Genomic DNA, 16,779 nt, shown 5'->3' on the forward strand with positions numbered 1-16,779 from the left:
TCAGGATAAAGGAATTTAGGAATTCAGCAGAAAAAGAGCTTTTTGAAGAAAATGAATTCAGGATTATGAATGATTCATCACATTTTTTCATGTTCTCTTATCTAAATTTTTGGGTTTGTGTGTGTGCATATATTGAAAATATTGGAAGTGTCACTTAGACTGAGCAGCTTTCAAGACAACCTGGAGATGATAACTTTCACCTGCTTCTCACATAATCTTCTTTTAACAGATGATTAATCACCAGGATAACTTTTCAGGAGATCTGGGAAGTGGTTTTTGAAAAGGAAGAAAAGTGTGCRTAGAAAATATAGTATTTAATCACAAAGAACCAAAATAAAGTTCCTATAGTGTGTGTATCCATTTATTCAGATCTTTAGCTGGAAACTAGAAAGGTGTTCAGCTTTTCTTCAATCAGAGTTGGGAACACAGCAGTCTTGGTGCCCTTCATTGCAGGAATCTTTGTGGCCTGCTCTGTAGGAAAAAATGGGAATTGAAATATCAGTCTGCATTGGAAAAAAATAATTTTGTAATTTCCAATGAAACAAGAGTTTTGGATCTCAACTAGGTTGCTTTTCTGTGCTGCTATCTTTGTCTCTGCTATTCTTAGTATGTCTGTAAGACATGTGCATTTCATTTTTTCCCCTTATTCAGGCCTACACAGTATCATTTACCCACCCTTTCAAGCAGGGGTTAAAGCAGACCTGGAGAGCCTGTTCCTGGGAAGGAACAGAAAGAAGGGTGACACCTTTCCTCTAAATGGTATTCTGTATCAGGCTCAGCACAGTTATTTTCTACGAAGGTGAATGTGGAAAGAAAGAGATCACACCTRTGCTTTCTGCCCTAGTCAAACCCTCCCACTACAGAGAAATATCTGCCCTGGAGCTGCCCCAAGCAGCTGTGGCAGTCTGCCTGCCTCTCCCTGAAGARGGACTGTCAGATTATGAATACCAACAGGGGAAGAAATGCAAGAGTTAAGAACATCATCATCTCATTTTAGTGATTTTGTACCTCATATCTTGCTTATGTTTCTGGTCCAGGGAAAGCTGAATGTTTGTGTCTGCACAATGTGTTGAAAAATAGGATTATAAGGCTGTGATTCAACAGATGCTTGCACCCTAGCCAAGCCCGAAGAGATACTTTGCACAGATGTAGGCATATTTTTTGTGGTGCTTACTGAAAGCTATAGTCTTAGTCTTTGATCACAGGATTCTCGGTATTCAGTGTGCTAGCTGGAGCTGTGTGGAATCCCACTGATATCAATGTTTGAATATCTTAAAAAAGAGAAAGAAAATCAAAAATCTGTTCAATCCCTCCCAGCAACTATGTTTCTGTCATGAAAATGAAATCCACACATTTTGGATTCCATACACCAACATTTTGTCTAAACTTTACGAACAGTTACCTTACGACAAGTGCTGATCTTTCCCCAGTCTGAATGTTAATATCTTCATTTTTCTTTTATATTTTCTTCCTTTTTTTTTCTTTTTTTTTCCCTACATGATGATGCATTTATTCTATATTCCCTTTAGCCTGCTCATAAAGGTTATGTGTAAAAGGAGTACTGGCATCCAGCTGTGGCAATTCAGTTCATGCCTCCACTAGAAAAACTTTAAGTATGGTTCAAGAGTTCTCATGTAATTATTAAAATGTCCCATCTCATTTTACTAGAGGTCTGGCAGTTGAAGTGCCTTGTGCTAAACTTGGAGAACAGCTTCTCTGTTCTTCTTCTCTAAGCTTGGAGAACATTTTCTCTGGACATCTTAATCTGTCACTTGCATAACTCTTTAGAGGACTGCACAGGATTCAGGTTGTGTAAGTTAGGATATTCTGAGAAAAAAAGAGTGATGAAGGCAGAAACTGCTGTTAGAGGCACTTCTACATAAGGGGAAATGGGCATCAGTTTCTAAAGAAATTCAGTACTACAAGAGGCAGGAAAAGGATACAGAAGATACTCATACGAAAAAGAAGAAAGATAGGCTGAGAACTAACAATGCCTGAGAAGGCAGCAGCATCACAGTCTTATTTTCTGTTTGACGCTATGTCCCACTCTATCTCACTGGGAAAATACAGTATTCTGTTAGTAGGGARGAAATGATGAGGACAATGCCAGAACAGTAAGAATCCACACGTATTTGAGTTTTCTAATTTAGCCTGCTGTAGACATACACAAATGCTTTCTTAYTGAAGATTTATATAATCTATTTAATATATATATTAATAGTAATTAGTATACATATTTAAATTACTACATATTAATTCTATCAGTCATATGTTAAAATTCTTTTCCCTTTTAATTATTTGCAAGTTATGTGATTTTAATAAGATTTACAATGTAGAAAACATAKCATATAACCTACCTTTTCAAGGACCAACACTGTCTTGAGGAAAGTCTCAAAACTTGAAGTTGTGGGGGTGACAGTCTACTTTAACCTGAATCTAGAAGTGACAACAGTAAGAACCATTTTTAATTTGCTGAGTGAGAGAGTTTATGGGTAACAGATATATGACAGTCAAATACTTCTACTAATTCAATGAATTCAATATGAATTCAAATTATTCATTTGAATTAGTGGAAGAATTAGGTTGGAAGGGTACTGACTTTACTCATTATTTTAGAAGTGGATTGAATTTTGAGATAATGTTTAAAAATGCCTACAAGATTTTATACCTAATTTATATTAATAATTTATTCTTAATTTATTTTCTTCTGATTAATAATAAGTCATTTGACATTCACTCTGCATTAAAGTTATTTATCATTTGTACATGAAGCTTAGAAGGCTTTTTTGTTTAGAGAGCATGTTTAGAGAACCCTTTGTTCTGGGTGAGTGCAGCACCAGTTCGTGCACCAGGACCCTTCTCCTGTGGAGATTGAGCCCTATACTTTGAATGTGTTGGCCTGGCTCTGCATTATGAAGTGCACTCAGACATTTTTTGGATATGTGTAATTAGATTAGTGGATGATCTGGAAAAAAGTCATGGCAATGAGTTTTAGGTTAGAAATATATTTCAGTTCTTTAGGGACATACTTAGTTGGAAGTATCTYAGGAAATAAAACATTTATGGTTATATTTTGATAAGCTTTGTATCACAAAACTAGTTTAACATATGCAAAGTTCAGATCRTAGACATGGTGGTATTAGAAGGAGAGACTCATTAATATTAAAATTTAGGGAAATAGTCTTGGTTGTGAGGGAATGTAGATATGTGTTTATATTACAGAAATTACTGTGATTAGTTCATATTTCAGAGCTGGAGAAGAAATTTAATTTAGCAAGTAAAAGTCTTTATTAATGCCCAGCTTCAAACAAAAACAGCTCTTATAATCCTGTGAATAATTTGTTTTCCTTAACATCTTTGGAGTAGTGTTTAGACAAAAGGATCCTTCCACAGAAGGCAGAATATAAGTTACAGGCCTGATTTCCCTCAGGAGGAAGTCTTATCCACTACAAGAACTGGGCTTATCAGTTCTCAGGAAAACGAAACAAAACTGTATGCAGAAAGCTCCTTCTGTATTGCACCATTGCCAAGGAAGGGGAAATATTTGTTATCTGTTCACCTTTCTGGCAGCTAACTCCTACATCACTCTAGGGACAACTGGTCTTGACTCTTCTTCTGCTACTCAAACAAGCTTGTATCTGTTGGTTTTAGGACAGATTAGGGGTGGACCTGCTGGAGAGCAGCCCCGCAGAGAGGGACCTGGGTGTCATGGTGGACGACAAGTTGACCATGAGGCAGCAGTGTGCCCTGGTGGCCAAGAAGGCCAAYGGGATCCTGGGGTGCATTAAGAAVAGCGTCTCCAGCAGGTCGAGGGAGGTGATCATCCCCCTYTACTCAGCCCTGGTGAGGCCACATCTGGAGTACTGCGTCCMGTTCTGGGCTCCCCAGTACAAGAGGGATGTGGAGCTGCTGGAGAGAGTCCAGCGCAGGGCTACSAGGATGATCAGGGGCCTGGAACATCTGCCCTATGAGCAAAGGCTGAGAGAGCTGGGCCTGTTCAGCTTGGAGAAGAGAAGGCTGAGGGGGTACCTGATCAGTGTCTATAAATACCTCAAGGGAGGCAGTGAGGAGGAGGGGGCGGCCTCTTTTCAGTGGTGGCCAGCGATAGGACTAGAGGAAACGGCCACAAGCTGAGGCACCAAAAGTTCCACAGGAACTTAAGGAAACACTTCTTAACAGTGAGGGTGACAGAGCCCTGGCACAGGCTGCCCGGGGAGGTTGTGGAGTCTCCTTCTTTGGAGATCTTTAAAACCTGCTTGGACACAGCCCTGTGCCACATGCTCTAGGTGACCCTGCCTGAGCAGGGGGGTTGGACTAGATGACCTCTGAGGTCCCTTCCAACCTTAAGCATTCTATGATTCTATGAAAAGTACTCTGAACATAGGAATGGAAGAAAGCAACACAGAGCTCTTTTAAAGGCAAGACACCACATAATTCYTTCCAGAATCTCATCACAGAGTTCTTTAAAACATGTTTTGCCTTATGTCCTTGTTACTATTGCTAAAAGTGGTTAAAAAAGGTGCTGTCCTGATCCTTCCCTTTTTCATGATCAGACTGCACCCCATATTCCTGGGATAACAGTAGCTTTTAGCTCATTTACCTCATTTTCCCTATGGGGGAATCCCAAGCAAATCCCTTTCATTTATTGCTAGTAATTGTACTCACTTTGTAGTGAGTCTGTCTTCATTTTGATAGCTAAACAAGGGTTTTCCATATATTGCATACTTCCACAACATATCCTGCACTTTCCAGTCTGAAATTGTTGTTTCTGTCATCCTATGCTAAAATATTTATTTTCAGTGAAAAAGCTCAGTAGTGTATCTGCAGAACTCTTACATTAGCAGCTACCATTGCAACTTGTTTTATAACATGAGCAGTGACTCAGTCCCCAAACACTGACCATCCTTATGTTCTGTCATCCCTGCTTCCAACTGCATTAAGTTTTTTTCTATTTACATTGACATATCTTGCAGACATGGCTGAGGAGACATAATGATCCGCCAGTAAATTAAAACAAACAGACTGAGATAACAAGAAACTGTATTTGTATGGTTATTTGCTAAGAGAAAATGTTTTCCTCTCGGATAAACTTTCTTTAAAAAAAAAAAAAAAAGATACTACAGCTTGCTGAGATTATTGTCCTTTTTTATTGCTGATGTATGTTGGCAAACGTTCAGTGGCTTATTGTTATTTCCAACAGCCTTAATTTTCATTGRGAATTTCTTCTAATCAAGTAGTTTGAAGTTGAAAAGTCTGAGGAGAAAAGAATGACTTGATTTTMTTTCTTTCTGCTAGCCTGACATAGCAGATAGAGGCTGAATCACTGTGAAACCAAACATTTTCAAAGAGAATAAGACATCAATCTGGAGGAGCTTTCAACTAGCAGGTACATAACTATTATTCATTTAAAAAAAATGAAAAAAAAATCCTTAGAAGGAAAGTAAGAATACTGATGGATTACCTCCTCCACAGGGCTACTGACCAAAGATGAAGCAAAAATCCTGCTTGTTACTATGTTGTATAAGTGGTCTGAATGACAGAAAAAGGCAGCCGATGAACATTTGAGGAARTATTTCTTGACAATGAGGGTGACACCCAGGCTGCCAAGAGAGGCTATGAAGCCTCCTTCCCTGTAGATCTTCAAAACTCTCTTGGATGCAATCCTGTGCCACATGTTCTAGGTGATCCTGCAAGTGAAGAGGGGTTGGACTAGATAATCTCTAGAGGTCCCTTCCAACCTTAAGGATTCTATGATTCCATCAGTATGATTTTAATGATCCTCCTCCTCAGGGGTCAGACTTGGCATTTATCCTTGTTCATTTTTACAAGATTGGCTCATTCCTCTGGCCTGCTGAAGTCTCTCTGGATGGAGTCCTGTCTTTGAGCATACTGGTTCCCCTCAGTTTGATGTCATCTTCAAACTGGATGAGGCTGTGCTTCATTACATCCACCAGGTCATTGACAGAGATGTCAAATGGGAGAGGTCCCACACAGACCTCTGTGATACTTCACTTTTTACTAAGTTTCAAGAAGAATGTAAGCTCCATTTGGTAATATTTTGGTAGTAGTAGTTTTTGACTATAATGTTCCAACTTGGCTATTAGAATATTATGGGAGACTGTGTCAAAAGCATTGCTAAAGTCAATGACATCCACTGTTCTCTCCCTTGTTTACCACAGAAAGCAGTCAGGCATGATTTACTCTTCATGAATTCATGCCAATCRTTCTTAGTCACATTCTCTTCCATGTGCACAGAAATGAATTAACCCTCTCAAAGTGCATCCATTTACTAGATGTGTGCTGGGATAGCAATTTTCATTTGTGGAACCTCATATAAGCATATATATATACTGAGATATATTCAAAACAATCTAGATATACGACAAGCACTTGGAAACATAAATTCAAGGTGATAAAATATTAAGTAGATAATTGTTTATAGAAAGAGTCAGATATTTGTTTTATAGAAAACCAAAAAAAAAAGAAAAAATCTGGCTTGTATATCTTCCTGTGATGCTCAGTGAGATTTTGATTTATGATGTTCAATTGGTAGCACCAAGGAAAATAACCAGTGGGGGATAATGACTTCCAAATTTGAAAAGAAAAGATAATGCAAGTGCATCTCAAGTATGAAGGGGGAAAAAAAAAAGATCAAATAATATTTTTTAGTTTGACATAGAAAGGTTAATTTAATGAATATTAATTTTTCATGTAATCAATTAACAGATGTTATTCAGGAGGCAGTAGACAGATGTTTTCTTATATTTAGATAAATCAATATGGAAAAATAAAATAATGTTTTCAGAAAGGGAAAGCTATGGACTGTGCCAATTTTCGCTCCTCTGTTAGCCACATTACTGTGCTCATCATATTAGCACTCCCAGTRATTCTTCTTGGATAATAATGATATTCCTCCTTTGCCAGGTGGTCACTGCCCTTGTGATCTTTCAGCAGATCACAAAGTGAGAAGACCACTACAGAGTCCCTGATCATTGATGCTTCTTTTTCCTTACGGCATTTTCCACAAAATGAACTTCTAGGTAACTTACAGTCTTCTTTGCCTTTTCTTCCTCTCAGAACACTCTATTCTTAAACAAAACTTTAAATGTAAACAGTAATACAGTAATAAGATCATTAAGCAAAACATTTGGGTCCAAGCTTGTGTTTCATTGTGTTTCATATACTGGTTCATTTTTATCTCAGAATAAATACAAGTAAATAAAGTAAAACAAAAATAAATCTCTCCAATCCTAAATCTCTCTAATCTAAATCACTTCTAATAACAAGAATATCCCCATTTTCTACTGGGATAGCACCTGCTCTACCTGATGTATGCCAAAACTTATGTATCTTTTTTTTTTTGTATCAGTTAATTTCCTTGTCGATCAAGTCACTTTCTAGCTCATGCATCTTTTCTGTTTTGAAAACATCTTTACTAYTCATCAGGCTGCTCAGTTTGACATAATCAAGTGCCATTCAAATTGGCATGAGTACTATTTATAACCAAGGAAGAGGAAATGAACMTGAACTAGAGGAATTTGAACAGAATCGTTTAAAGTCTGGATGTAATGAAACTTTCGCCATTATAACAAAAAAGGTCTGTTTAGAAGCTACTGCCTGTCATATACTTAGGAGAAAGTTTCATTTTACTTGTTTTACATGAGGTTCTGGTAGTTTCCCTTTTGATCATAATGCTGTTTCTCATTACTGATTCTTCTTTTCATCTCTTTTTTAATTAAGTACAATTTAGTCAGTATAGGCATTTATTTGTAGTAAATGGTAAATAATAATAATAATAGTAAATTAGTTAGTTTTTATCTAACATGATCTGCAGCACTGAGCCATGGAAATACTGAAATCCTGAACTGAATCAAATGCTCCACTGGGACAGATGTTCTACAAAATATATTTTGAATGAAGATTCCTGCTTCAGAGATCCTGTTCTGTTCTCGTGTATCTCACAGACAATGTAACTTAAAGTATCCCACAGTGCTCTATAATATCATAATTATATATATCAGAAGTATCTTATCAGAAGTATATCAGAAGTAGTTGAATGAACTAAAATACCTAAATTCTTGTCAAAAAGCAGCACTTCTTACAAAATGAGAGTTATGAGAAAATATAAAAGTTTAATCTGAAATGAACACATTAAAGCCCAACTATTGCTATTGGTAAAAAGAAATAAAGGATATAATATTTTTTAAACCAAATTAAAACATTTACAGTCTAATCGAAGAACAATGAACAGCTKTTATGAACACAGCCACAGTAATATTAATACTATCAGTCTCAATTATATGAAATCAACCTCATTAATTAAATTCCAGGATGGTTATACAGGAAAACCTACTAATATTTCTTCCTTTTGTCTGGTGTGATGCTCACCTTACCTCTGTTCCTTTAAGTCCTAAGATTGGTAGTCCTTTCCTTCAGGAAGGAAAGGTACTTGAGGGTTAAAATAGGTTGTTGGCATCTTGGTATCCTTCTGGGGATAAGTATGAAATTGGTAATTACTTTCTCTTTAGTCTTCAGCTCCACTTGGCTCTCTTTGTAAAGATTTGATTCCCCTTGGTTCCCATGTAAACCAGAGTTGCACAGTTGCCTCCCKCAGGCCCTAAAGGGCTGTTTGCTACGTGTTAGCTCCCCAGGTCTGCCTGACTGTTGCATATCAAGTATCTTGAAGGGAAGCTGAAATAGGAAAGGAAATAAGCACTTCTCCTCCAGGCAATTGTAAAATAAGGTAAATTTGTGAGCCCAGATAAGACCCTGTGCTGTCAGGGCAATGCAAAATCTGTGACGTATTACAAGCCATAGCAAAAATGATATTTMCTGGGCCGCATGACAGTAGCCATTCTACTATACAATTGTTGCAACTCAGACCAGTAAACAGGTGTGATAATGAGCATAGCGATTTTATCATAAGACTGTAAACTATATTGCAATCACATTTTTTTTCCTATAAAGAACCCCTGAACTGACATCTGCTATTTTCAGGAAGAAACTTTGCACTTGAAGACGACTTACACATACTCAGTTCTTTCTTTGCATACTATTTAAGCTCGTAGCTATGTATTTTACAGTTAAACATAATGAGTAACAAAATTAGAGCATAGATAGTAGCAGGTGGATTTTAAGATTAGATCTCCAACCAAGAGTTGCATTTTCTCTCATATCATCAAATTAGTGAATTCATGTTCTCAGAACTCCAAATATGTTCTCATATTTGCTCTCAAATATGTTCTCAGAAAATTGCCATAGGGGAGGGTACATTAACTAACAATAGAATTTTATCCAGTTTTAATGAGCTCTTAAAAGCTTTTCTTTATGTCAGAGAACAAAGACCTATCTTTTTTTTTCCTTCTTCTTTTCCAAAGCTTTCTGAACCTATGTTTTCATACACTATGCTTGAAAAAGCTGATATCTCTCAAATCACATTCTTAGTTTCTCATGAATCGCATTTCAATGCATTGTTTACTCCCCAGGAGAGAGTCCGTTCCTATAAATTGCCATTCATGCAGATAAACATACACGCATACACACATGATCTTATTCTCTGCTTCTTAGCATCTACCAATATTTCCTCTATATCTGAAAGAAGACAGATTGACAAGACCTATAAAGTTCAGCTGTTGTAAAAAAAAGAATATTTTGTAACATGTTAGCAATGGTAATTTGAACAGCTTTTTTGAGATGTTCCCATAAGGGGAGAAAAAGTGAGGTGCATGCTATACACATGGTAATTGCCTCTGCTTGTCTAGAGAAGGTTAAAACCGTTCAAAACTCCAGTCAGAAATGTCCAAGAATGTTAGAGATGAACATAGAAAGCTAAAATATTTCAGGGTGAGCTCCAGGAGAATTTCAGAAGCACTGTTGCGCTCCTTACCTCCACTGTTGGTCTGGGTGATAGCCACCAGAATAGAATAGAACTCAGTACACCCAACTGTTTTCAAAGATAGAAGAGAAATAAGAATATTTATTGGGGTTTTCTTTACTTAGAAGATTTTGATTTGACATGCATATTGAGATCACTGGAAAGATTGCCAAGAACTCCTAAGGGCTGYGAGACAGACAGCAAACAACACCCTGAATAACTTATTCTGCCTTTATACATCCATAGCCAAATCCCACATCTAGACTAAAAACACAAGATGACTTGCACTGTGGCTCCTTTGTCACCACATGTCTATGTCCACAGGCCCTGTTAAAACAGGCCAATTAGTCCTACAATTTTTAGAAGATGCCCATCTCCTCTAGTAACAACCTTTTCCTCCTCCATTTTAGATAGGGATTCAGATTTTTCAGGACATCTGAGCATCTAGATAGGTCAAAAACAGCCAATGCAAATGCACTCCGTCTCAGTCCCTAATGTCTGGGCACAGTAAAAGAGGATAGACTCATAAGCAGGTGGAAAATAATATYTATCTACTTGGTGAAAATTTAAATATCAAAGAATTTCATTTTCATTAAAAAAAAAAAAAAGAAAAAAAAAGGATAGGTACACAGTTTCCATCTTTGTCAGGCTTCTTGCTCAGTAAAAATTCAGTACAGTGTCTTGCCCAGTTTGGAAGATGTAGTCTAGTCCATAGCAAATAGGAGCATGATACTCTAAATACCAATTCTATCTAATTGTGTTTTGAGTCTAATATTTGTACAGTTCTAGTGTAAATGAATTTTCATGAACAATGCCTGAATCAGTATTTTCTATGGAAAGCATTTTTTTTTCCGTAAGATACTGTACTTAATCAAAACCATCTTCCACCTACTGGAAAGCCATCTCACAGTCGTCTGTAACAGCCTCCTTTGCTTTCATTTGAAGGTACTGCACAGTGCCAGGATACCTGTAAATCAAATGTGGTAAAACAAAGTCTGTATGTAAATATTATCAATAGTGCAGCCAGTGTCATTAGAAGTCAGAGTTCCCAAAGGTGTAAGGGAAGGAGATGTTTAATGATCCTGAGATACAGTGGGCTTGGAGCTCATAATTCTTTCAGACACTGGGGCTGACAGCTTTTGGTGTCCTGTGGGACAGATGGTTATTGTAGTATTTACTGAGTAGGCCAACCCTGACTTCAATTTTTATAGCTTCTTTCCCAGTGCAAGGCTAACAAACTGCTAGCAAAGTCCTTTTATTTTTGCTGTACATCTCTTATTAAAAATACCTCAAGATTTTCCTCATCATGTCAGTATCCCTTTCCTTGCTGTCAAGGCAAGGCAATTTTCTTGGCTTTCCCTACATGCTTAGCCTCCCTTTCTCTTTTTCCACGATCTTTAGGTTGCACACAAGTGGTTAAATGAAGCCAGTATCTTCCTGCTCACTAATGATAGCCTTGTACATTCTGTTATACCTCAAAAAATGACACATAGAATTCATCAAGCAATTTCCCACTTCTGAAATCAGTGCTGGCTTGCTGCTTATCTCCTTCAATTAAGAATATGCCACTACCACATATCCTGATGAATTGTGGCTTGATTCAAAGACCTTCATTTCACTCTTGTGCCTTGAGACATAGTTAGGACACATAGGCTGGGAATCWGAAGCCTACACAGAGGTATCTAATGGCATTTGTAGTGCCAACCAGCTTCCACTTGAGAAGGGCAGCAGTCCCTTTCTGGCTTGCGTCACATCTTAAGCAGATGTCTTCAATATGAGAAGGCAACTCAAATGGCACTAATTCCTTATATGTCAGCATCTGGATCATTTCTGTAGTGTCCTAGGGAATTTTCTTGGTCATCTGACTAAAAATATCCCTTGAGTCATACATTGTTCTGTGGCAGGAGGAATTAAGGTTGGTATTCTGATTACTAGAGAAGTGCTTCATGATTTGATATAATCTTGGTATAAGAAAGCCCATCATGGGTAAGCTGTGTTGTTGCAAATGTCTGTAACCATTAACAAGAATAGATTAGATTTGATGAGTCGTTATGGAGTTATCTTGCTAGGTGTGTTATCATGGAGTCTCTTGTGAGGAATGAGTCATGATTTAAAGAGTCTCATGGAGTTGCCTGGGTCAAATCTGTATTTTTAAATGTCAAGTTTTATTATAAAGTTCATTATTTCCTTCATCTTATCTGCAGTATTTTTAAATAATAATAACTTCCCCTTTTTAGTGGGCATGAGTTGTACTATATCCCTCACAACCTCTCCTTTCATCATATGGGTGTCTTTAAGCAGGAATGCTATATTCCATATTGAACTTTCTACTTCTCAGAGCCTTTTTTTCTTTCCTGTCATCTACTTCCTTTCTGGTTCTTCACAGAGCACAGAATAATTGATTTTGCCCAGAGTTTTCCAGGGTATTCCTGGGACTCTTGAAAGGTTTGGGCCCTGTCTTCCCAGAAGGCCTAGCTTAGCTTAATTTCCTTTACCTAGGGAAAGACAATCAGGCATTAGACACTTTTACAAAGATTAATTTGAAATGAAATGAAAGATTAATTTGACATGAAATGCTATACTAGCCATCCTCTTTCCACAGCAAATTAAAATCTTCAATTCTTTTTTTGGAGAGTATTAGCTTTCTTGTCCTTGCCAAAGAATTAGTATTCTAATGTCCTCACTGGTCCTTCCTAGGTTCATATCTTTAAATATAGACTTGATTTTTACCTCACTGCCTCAGTTGAAATAATCTAATAATCTTGTAATTCCTATTTTGATTCATCTGAGCCCATCTGTTACAACATTTCTGATTTTCTTTGAAAGTAAACTTTAAATAGCACTTCCCTTGCAAAATGTATTTCTTATTGCCTTTATTTTTTGTTGTTGTTTCTTTTTGTTTCTTTTTTTTCTGAGGCAAGTTAGGGACTGCCTCTATCCCAGATACATTTGTTCTCCTTCTTCAGTTACTGTACAATGCCAGGGCTTTTACAATGTTTTGGGCTGGAAAAAGCTAAAAAATTATTCTCTGCAAAGGAACTGCACACACCTCTTTATGTCTTGTCTCTTCAGAGTTTCATGCTATTTATTTACTTTGAAATTCTCAGACTATGCATTGTATGCTCCTTCTAAATTAAAAGCTGTGATTCTGGTGAACAAACGCTACATCTTTAGAGTATATTGTAGTTCTTCAACAAAAAGTTTAATGTTTATTTAATCATAAAACTTTGAAGTTCACTTTCTAAATGCTGTAAGATTTCTTTTCTGTTGAAGTTGCTTTGAATATATGTATTAAATCATTGGATGTTCTTTTGTAAAGCACGTTGGATCTGTGATTTAATTTTATTTGAAAGAATTAATTGAATTTTTTGAATTAAAGTTGAAAGATACTGATTTGTGATGGCACTGTAGTTTTGTAGGAATTATATTTTAGATAACTTGTTCCCAAGAGTCCTTTATGATACAGGCCTTTTAAATCACATCATATTACAATGTGAAGCATTTTGGCTAGGGACTTCTGTAATATTTTGATATTCCTCATCAGAGGAGGAGACTGGTATCTCCTCAGAGAGAGTAAGTAAAATTGGTTGAAAGAGATATGAAAAAGTACCTGAAATTTGCCTATGGTATGTACTCTTATAGTTCAACAATTTTTAAAAATTAAGATTTAATTGGTTAGACATCCTACTGCTCAGACAACTCTTGCTGGTTATTAGCTGCAGTCAAGGTCAATTTTGAATAAGTTCTCCTTTCTTCTTCCTTATAAAGTCCTCCTTTCTTTCTCCTTTCCTCGTCCTCCATTTTTAACAGATTTTCTTCCAGTACCTGCTATATTTACATCTTCCTCTCTACATCTGCTTCTTCAGAGAAATTTATACCTCCCAAAGTACCTATGTGGCTTTACCTAATTATTTACTAATTATAAACTTTGAATTTAATTTTAACTTCTCCTAAATATTCAGGACTCTCTTCCTTACCTCTTTTAGTCATCTATACCTACACGCAAAAAATGCTTGGCTCTCCCTCTATATAAACTGTGTTTATATTTCCTATCAGATCTAACATATTTACCCCTTCAAGGTAAGCATACAATTTATGTGGCTGTTGTATATCCAGCAGCAAATTTTGAAAATACTTGAATGCATTCAATCTAATTGACCATTTATTCTGGTTGTCTTATTCATGATCATACTTCTTTTTTTTTTTTTTTTTCTTTCTTGTCTTTTGACTGGTTTTGCCAAGTACTAGGCAGCCTATTGTAAGGCAGAGCTGCTTATATGACATTTCCTACTTCAATTTTTTTTTGTCTCCGTAGCTAGGCTGAAATATATTTTACTTTGGCAAAACTGATTTTCTGTACTCAGTCCATTCTTAAGTCATTTGAAAGACTCTGCCTTCTAATGTCAAATATAAGATCCCCACATCACTCATGAGATGAAGTGAGTGAAAATGAAGTGAATGAATCCTGCATATCTTCTCCCTGAGAGCAAGGGCAACTTGTAGCAGTGACAAGAAGTCAGGATGGGAGCTGAAAGACATACCAGACGCTCACTCACCCTGTGATCCTCACTTCATTGTCTACTGCCTATTTCCTTTCCACCTTCTTAGCTTCTCTTCCCTTTTCAGTTTCTCACTTCCCCTGTTTCTTAGTTCAGATGCCTTAGTACTTCCAGAGATCACCAAGATTTCCCAACACAGGGCTCTAATTTCCCAAAACTATCCTGAAAGACCCTTTCTTCTTCAGAGATACTTCCTTTCTCATCAACTCCTCTCCCCCAATATTCCTACATGAATTTAGACTACCAAGAAAAATTGGATCATTATGTCTACTGAAGAAATCTGGTAAGTGGTTAGTCAAATCAGAACCTGGAAAATTAGATCACATAGGTTATGTTGGACAAGACAGTTGTCTTTCTTGCTTATGAATCTGGTCTTATASGCTGTTTAATTGAAACTTTGGATGCAGCAGGAAAACGTGTACAGATGTTTCAGCTAAGATTCCAATGACTGATCTTGTGTTGAATGTTTTGGTTTAGTGTTCATTCTCTGCTCTTCAGTGCAAAGTAGCACTAAACTGTTGTGTTCCAGGATGGAACCACGGTATATTTAAACATCGTGTGGCTGCAAAATTTTTGACATAAGCTGCTGTTGTTAATCCAGATGTTGTCATATGCAGTATATTCCACCAAAGAACATAAAAGATCTTATATTCAAAGCAGGTTTAAAACCACCATAGCAAATGTTAAATATTCAAGTATTCTTTAAAAACTGTTATTATAATCCTCTTGGAGAACTAACTTCATTTTTTTTTTTTGTCCAAAATTGCTTTTTTTTTTTTATGTAAAACAGATTGGAGAATGACCTGTGGAGCAATATGACTTGCAGGTCCATAATGCTCCAGTTCATCTTTACATCCCTCTCCCTCCCATAGCAATATTTCAATCTTCAGGATGATTTAATGCACATCTTTGGATGATGTATCATGATGCAAGCATGAATTTTCAGGAATTTCTTTCGAAACTACACATTTTCTTTAAAAGCTGCATGTAAATTACAGTTCTTTGAAAACTATTAACATTTTGTGGTAGATAAAACACATAAGTGAAAGTAACATATTAAATTCACTGTTCATGAATTGACTACTTGGAGTTCTTTAACTCTCCTTGTTTATACTGTAGTACATTCTTTTTCTTCATCCTTTTCCTTCTTTTCCCTTTTCTCTATGTCAGACATGCTCATATATCTTCTCATAAATTTTCTGATCCCCCCAGAAAGCTTGCTTTTGTACTGCTTAGTATATGCATCAAAATTGTAGGCTGCACTCTTTTTCTCATGTTACCTAGTTTTTTTAACATTATATTACTCACAAACTCTACAGACTTTTTGTTTCCACCACAAAATATTCAAGGTACAGAATTTTCAAAGAATTTGAACAAATTTTTCTACTTATATAATCTTATTTTGTCTTTAATTTCCTGAACCAATTTATTTTCAAATTTGAAGCATATCAAGTATATGGATAACTCTATTCGTAATAGTATTTCCTATAATATGAAGCATGAAGACAGGAGAATGGTTTATACAGAATTAGATTTGATTCTTGATTCTTATTCTTTGATTAGTTTTAATTATTCAGGGGCTTAAAATCCTATTGACAGGTTGACAGGAAGTAACTTTAAAGCATCATCTCCCAGTACAAATAATTCCTATACATATTTGAGGGGAATCTCTACATGATTAAATACTTTGTAACAGATTTAAGTGGCAAATATTTTTTCTGTGCTTGTGAATGTTCAAAAAATGTAAAAAGAAGATTGTCATCTCACACATCACAAAATCACCATGTTTAAGATTTCTTTTTCTCAGAGGGAGTCATATAGATATGATTCTTCTGAAGTCAATTGTCCAAGTCATGCACAAAATTCATAAAACAGAAATCCCAAATACTTACACAGAGGCAAAAAATAGCATGGAAATAGTCTGAGAAAGTAGGCAGTTCAGATGGAAAATACACAGATAAGATAATTCAAAATCTAAACATGATGATAAATTAAAAATGAACAACAAAACACCTGAACCATAAAAAAGAAACAGAAAATAAATAATGCCAGGTCTCTTTTTGGTAGAAAGTGAGATAAAGCTTCTTAGAGTCAATGATATAAATCTGTTTTCCACTATCTTGAGCTGTCCTTTAAGCATGCTCAAAGTTCATTAGATCTAAAAACTTTCCTGAACTTCAATACAGTACTTTTTTTCTAGTTGGAAAAAAAATGATTACAGGGACAGTTTTTGTTAATTTTGAAGTCTAATTGTGAATTTAGCAGTGTAACAACTGATTTTTTTCAAGAGAAAAGTCTTCCCAGATGCTTCATGTTACAGTTTAAAGCAGAGGTTAAAAACATATT

Source organism: Nothoprocta perdicaria, unplaced genomic scaffold, assembly GCF_003342845.1.
Source record: "Nothoprocta perdicaria isolate Ctin4 unplaced genomic scaffold, notPer1 scaffold_258, whole genome shotgun sequence".
Classification (NCBI taxonomy): domain Eukaryota; kingdom Metazoa; phylum Chordata; class Aves; order Tinamiformes; family Tinamidae; genus Nothoprocta; species Nothoprocta perdicaria.